We start from the raw sequence: 6,943 nt of genomic DNA, 5'->3' as shown, positions 1-6,943 counted from the left end.
ACTAACTTAAGGATATCACACACATCCATGCTCGAGGCAGGATTCGAACCTGCGACCGTGGCAGCGGCGTAGTTCCGGACTGAAGCGCCTAGAACCGCTCGGTCAGTGGGCGGCAAATTCTGCTTACAGCTTACAGTGATACGATCATGAGGTTCGAGGAAGAATTGTGGATTTCCTGAAACCATTTTAAGAGGCCACAGGTGAATTAGACGACGGAGAAGAACCTATAACTATTAATTCTTCTTTCGTTTGACAGCAAATCTACAGCGTCAATGAAAATGACTGTGAGACGAGTTAAGTTACTGTAGTTACAGATTCTTTTTCAGTATTATACGAGGAAAGAATAGTTTAGTTATTAACTAGCCTAACTAATGTATACGGATAGATACGCATTTGTTAACAGGAGGTACAAAGGATTAAAAATCAAGACCTGACTTTCCTAAGTGGGAATGTTGTAATTACTTCCAAACATAAAACTGCTACGTTCGTTTGGCCATCTTTCCGTGGTGTTATTATGCTTGATATAAATTAAAAGCAGGAAATTCTTAGTAGTTTGCGCTGAAAGTGTATTAGTTTTTCAGGTACTACGTGCAATCACTGAAGTAATCATTTTGTGTATTTAGTACATCGTGTCTTATGAAATGGTTCAATGGCTCTGAGCACTATGGGACTTAACTACTGAGGTCATCAGTCCCCTAGAACTTAGAACTACTTAATCCTAACTAACGTAAGGACATCACACACATCCATGCCCGAGGCAGGATTCGAACCTGCGAACGTAGCGGTCGCGCGGTTCCAGACTGTAGCGCCTAGAACCGCTCGGCCACACCGGCCGGTCGTGTCTTATTCCCAAGCGGAAGTACTATAATTGGTATAATATTTTATCAATGTAAAATATATTTTTTCGGGTACATTATCATGCAGTTTTCTATCACTTGTCTCTCTTTTGTTTATTAACACAGAGCCTTCAAGCACAGTAACATCGCCAACCAGAAACAGAGATCATTTCAAGGACTTGAATAATAATATAATCTCCACTGCAGATGAAGTAGATATTCATATTTGAATGCACGTTGGAGATGATTATGAAGTGTGCAGTGGTTTTTCAGAGTAAAAAGTATCTACCAGGGCTGCCTCGTATAATGTTCTTCGTATGTTTTCTTTATATAAATAGTCGTATCCTATATTTCAGGAATAGTATTCACTTAAAGTGTATTGGTTTCTCATTACTGACAAGCAGAATAAATCTTCTGCTTGCATTCAAACTGTTTTTCTGTGGCTGTACTAAATACCACATTACGGTCACGCAAGCGTTCTTGCAAACGTTACTTTTGTGTTTTTAAAAAAACAAAAAGAGAGAGAGAGAGGGAGCGTGAGAGAAAAGAAAGAAAGACAAAGAAAAAAATAGAGAAAGAAGGGCACTGGGTTTGTGCAGTGCGGCTAAGTGAGAGGAGACGAAACATCAGTGCAGACCGGTCATGCTTGGTTATTCACGTATCTAGAGACCTGGTGCAAGTATGTGACCAAGCCGAGCCATGTGGGGCCGGACACTAGAGCCGGCCGCGGTGGCCGTGCGGTTCTGGGCGCTTCAGTCCGGAACCGTGGGACTGCTACGGTCGCAGGTTCGAATCCTGCCTCGGGCATGGATGTGTGTGATGTCCTTAGGTTAGTTAGGTTTAAGTAGTTCTAAGTTCTAGGGGACTGATGACCTAAGATGTTAAGTCCCATAGTGCTTAGAGCCATTTGAACCATTTTGAACCGGACACTAGCGGCTCTGTCCTCCCTTCAAAAGGCGAGTCGTGACCGATCAGATACAGAGCGTTGCAGCATTCGAATGCGTACGGCGGCCAGTGATTTAGAAGTACCGTGCTCAAGGGGTGCACAAAGTCTTGCATAGGACTCCGTCAGAACAGGCCTTGGAAGGCCGAGTGGTACCTACCGACCACCGTGTCATCCTCAGCCGATAGGCGTTAGGGGATGGGGGGCATATGGTCAGCACACCACTTTCCCGGCCATTGTCAGTTTTCATGACCGGAGCCGCTACCTCTCAGTCAAGTAGCTCCTCAATTAGCCTCACAAGGGCTGAGTGCACTCCGCTTGACAACGACGCCCGGCAAACCGGGACGGTTACCCATCCGAACCCGAAAGCGCTTGAATTCGGTGATCTGACCCGAACCGGTGTTACCACTGCGGCTAGGTCTTTGGCTCTTACATAAGAGGTTATGTCTTTATGCCTACAACGTGCAAAAGCTTTCAGGCACAAAAGCTGCACTTTGCAGTAGACATGATAGCCGAGACTGGCGGAAACAATGACTTCTTGGAAAAATTTTGTTTCTCCTATGAATCAACTTTTCATCTGTGCTGCAAACCTAACGGTCATAACCCTCGTATGTGGACATCAGAATGTCCTCATATTACACGCGAAATGGAATGAGTCAGTCCCACTGTCAGTGTGTGGGGCAGACTCATGCACAGTTTCGTCATTGGTCCTTTCTTTTCGAGGAGTCAACAACGATGTTTGCCTGGTCATGTTACAAGAGTTCGCTGTGCTGCAACTGGTACACCTGCAACATGATATCGTATCCTACCAGCTCGCTGGTCCCTAAATGACCATCAGTTTTTGGATATATACATAGTTGGATCGGGCGAAATGGGTTGCTTCGGTGGCCGCCACGATCACCTGACCTCACACATCTTGATTCCAACAAATTAAAAGAAAAAAGGAGAGTAAAAGAATACTTCGAAACTATCTTACCAGAATCTTCATGAAACAGTAACATTTTGACTTCGAATCTGACATCCACATGCAGTGTGGGTCTGCGATCACGTATGACTACTGTTTCATCGAGTGTCGAAACATGATGAGAGGAGTAGATGTAAAAAGAAACCCAGCTAACAAAATAAGGAATATGACGAAGTAATAAATCGAGCCGGCCGGAGTGGCCGTGCGGTTCTAGGCGCTACAGTTTGGAACCGAGCGACAGCTACGATCGCAGGTTCGAATCCTGCCTCGGGCATGGATGTGTGTGATGTCCTTAGGTTAGTTATGGTTAATTAGTTCTAAGTTCTAGGCGACTTATGACCTCAGAAGTTAAGTCGCATAGTGCTCAGAGCCATCTGAATAAATCGAACTGTGTAACCACAAAAACATAAACTAAAATATTATGTTTACTGACGAGGAAACAAAAAGGTGAATATGAGCAAATGTGTAAGTCTGCACTTTCATATATTAAATAAGACAAGGTGCTTGGTGTTTTTGAGGCTTAAGACAACACCTAAAAGGTACTAAACTGAGTTTACTAGAAGACTGATAAATCTTTTCCAAAATTTTGTGCCATTCGAAAGGAATCCGAGTCGGTTACTCTGACATTTTCCATCACCTGTGATCCTACATTTCAGTTAATACACCAGGGACAGCACTTGACCCGACTGTTCGAGGCCAACCATTTTGGTAGCGCAGGTAGAACACATATTCGATATTTGACAATATACTGTGATATACATTTGTCTACTTGGTATAAATTCCCAATCACAGTTGAAGATGTACGCCTGCATCCGCTTTATTAGCTTTTCATACTTCACCACCTGCTACTGCTCTGAAAATATGATGAAAGAGAAAAATTTGGAGTTTCCGTAAGCCATTGTGTTAGAAACTTCTTTCAGATCTATCATTAAGAGGCATCAGTCAAAACGGGGGACGTGAAACTGCTTATGAACGAATTAATTGTAATATTTATGAAGTTAATAACGCACGAAGTTTGACCCAGTCTAACAGAAGATTGCCAATTATCCCTGTCTAAAGAGTGTAAGGGGCAGGGGCACTACAAATGTAGTGTGTGGACAGTAATTTGGGAATGTGGGTCTCACAGGGAGCGTGCCAGAGATAAGTCCCAGCAGTCGCACTGTTCTCTGTGTCTTTGGTGGCTCAGACGGATAGAGCGTCTGCCATGTAAGCAGGAGATCCCGGGTTCGAGTCCCGGTCAGAGCTCACTTTTTCAACTGTTCCCGTTGATATTTATCAACGCCTGTAAGCAGCTAAAGGTCTGGATTTCATTGTAATTTCATTCAAATGCCACCATAGTGATCCATTGGTAAGGTGAAAATATATGAAAAACTGTCAAAATCTAATCTGCGGCTGGTATGAAAAATCAGTAAGTGGTTGCAGCAAAATGAAGACGTAGTCTAAGTAACCTGGACAAAATGCGTTACGTAAATGACTATTTATGGAAAAGTAGAACCTGATAACACTATTATCTCTTCTCCGGTCTATACACAATAGCAGTACAGGGGACGCGGCCGTGTGCTGTCTCTTATTGATGGCATGAAAGAAAACGGCTTGCCTATAGACGGTTCGCTCATGCGCTCATGATGCGTATCATTTTAAATCGAGTCATGCAGTCTGTGGTTGCAGTGCTGTCACAGCAGCATACTAGCGTCGGAAATCCGAACTTATGAGGGTTGGAACTTTAATAGTGACAACTATTTATTTATAGCTCGTACAAAACAGATACGTGTTTTAAAGTTTTACTGAACTTCAAAGTAGTCATCAGTATTGTGTATAACCCGTTGCCAGCGATGTGGAAGTCTTAGGATACTCTTTGCAGTGCCAGTTGTGTTGACAGTTCGAGTGGCGCGGTCTATTGTCCGACGAATTTGTAGCAGTTCTGAAGCGAATGCTGTGAGTATTTCCTTCGACTTGAACTCAAGAGGGCTTAGCTTAGGGGAGTGCTGTAGGTAGTATAGCACTTAGTAACTCCATCAGTCAAACAAAACAGTAACAGCTAACATTGTACGTGCTTGAGCATTGTCCTGCAAAATAATGGTCAGGTCCTGCAGAAAATGTCGTCACTTCTGTATCTATGCTATTCAGTTTTGGAATACAACTTAGGACCAGCTTAGAGACAGAAGTGATGACAAAAAAAAAAAAAAAAGAAAATGGCTCTGAGCACTATGGGACTCAACTTCTGAGGTCATTAGTCCCCTAGAACTTAGAACTAATTAAACCTAACTAACCTAAGGACATCACACACATCCATGCCCGAAGCAGGATTCGAACCTGCGACCGTAGCGGTCTCGCGGTTCCAGACTGCAAAAAAATCGCTCTGAGCACTAAGGGACTTAACATCTATGGTCATCAGTCCCCTAGAACTTAGAACTACTTAAACCTAACTAACCTAAGGACATCACACAACACCCAGTCATCACGAGGCAGAGAAAATCCCTGACCCCGGCGGGAATCGAACCCGGGAACCCGGGCGTGGGAAGCGAGAACGCTACTGCACGACCACGAGCTGCGGACGACCTCCAGACTGCAGCGCCTAGAACCGTCGGCCACTTCGGCCGGCAAGTGATGACATTTTCTGCAGGTCCTGACCACCATTTTGCAGGACAACGCTCAAGCACGTACAGTGCAAGCTGTTACTGGTTTGTTTGACTGATGGGGCTGCTAAGTGCTATACCACCTACAGCCCTCTCCTGACTGCCCTCGTGAGTTCAACTCGATTTCTAAACTGAAGGAAACACTTCACGACATTCGCTTCAGAATTCCTACAAATTCGTCGAACAATAGACCGCGCCACTCGAACTGTCAACACAAATGGCACTGCTAAGAGTATCCTACGACTTCCACATCGCTGGCAACGGGTTATACACAATGCTGGTGACTACTTTGAAGCTCAGTAAAACATTGAAACACGTATCTATTTTGTAAGAGCTGTAAATGAATAGTTGCCACTATTAAAGTTCCAACCCTCGTATGTACTACATTTTGTATCACGTTATCGAATCGGTAGTATGCGTGTGGTTTCCCTCTGAATGGAGCTGTCACCGGTGGACGGTAGCACAACACCAGGACAGCTTGGCTCTTAGCGGAGGAACCGCGGACAAAGTGGAGGCGGACTTTTCGACCGATCTGGTGATCATGAACCTTGTGTCCGCAAAATAGGGAGCTCTCCTTGGCAAGGTGTTTGTTTAAACAAAGACGCAAGTATTCCTACTACACAGCATACAGTTTGCACATTAACGTAGGGGGGTTTGTTCTAGTCGGTGTGGCACCACATGTGTCATTTCCATGCACCAGCGTTTGTTTAAATAAAGATGCAAATGGACAAATTCGAAGTTAGAGTTAGGAGAAAGAGTATCCACTGACCGTACACCTCTGAGTGAATAATAGCTGGGAAAATATATTGAAACCTTCCCGTCTCCTCAATATCTCTTTTTTTTTTTTACGCAACCTTCCCTTCTACAATAACCTATGAAAACTTGCGGGGTGCCGGGGCTAGCAGTGTATTTAACACTAAATTCTTCTAGAATTTTCATATGTAAATGATGCTCTAAGCCCCCCCCCCCCCCCTCTCATTCTAACTACGACTTTTGCTGTTGCACATGGATTAAGAAGAAACGCGAACTGACTGTAATCGACCCTGCAAGTGGAGAAGAAAAGAGTTTGGCACCTGCAATAATGTAATTTGTTAGAAATTAACTAAATAAAGGAAAGTTTCATTAACATATTGAGAAATGAAAGGTTTGCTCTACCGATTAACAGAATGAAAGTTCTGTTCAAAATAACAATTTGATTTAATATGACTAAACTCAAAATAATAAACAAAACACATGAAACATTTACAATACATCAAATTGGATCAAATTGGATACTCAAATAAATGCTGTGAAGTTGAAGTTGTCCATAAACTAGATTGTGATATTTATGATGAAGTGGTATGTGGAGCCAATTCCTTGCAACTCAAATCTTAAGAGAAACACATAGCCAACCCAACACTAATTGCTGCTACAGTAGTGAGAACTCAGACAATGAACACCCAAGACAGAACAAAGTTAGAAAAGAAGAACAGGCGCGCTCTGCTGAGCTCTGATTATCACCTAGCAAAATTCCCTAAGCTGCCGGTGCTGCGGACATACATTACCAAGCTGTCTTCTTAACTGC

General features: G+C 43.5%; 1 non-coding gene across 1 annotated transcript; it reads left to right on the top strand.

Annotated features, from left to right (window-relative positions):
- The first annotated feature begins 3,914 nt into the window (after nt 1-3,914).
- Trnat-ugu lies at nt 3,915-3,988 on the top strand. Its single transcript has one exon. It is a non-coding gene; the product is annotated as a tRNA-Thr (tRNA).
- Nucleotides 3,989-6,943: the final 2,955 nt, after the last annotated feature.

This window comes from Schistocerca piceifrons, chromosome X, assembly GCF_021461385.2.
Source record: "Schistocerca piceifrons isolate TAMUIC-IGC-003096 chromosome X, iqSchPice1.1, whole genome shotgun sequence".
Taxonomy (NCBI): Eukaryota; Metazoa; Arthropoda; class Insecta; order Orthoptera; family Acrididae; genus Schistocerca; species Schistocerca piceifrons.
The sequence above is the reverse complement of the archived record's forward strand: the minus strand, read 5'-3'. Positions and strand labels throughout refer to the sequence as shown.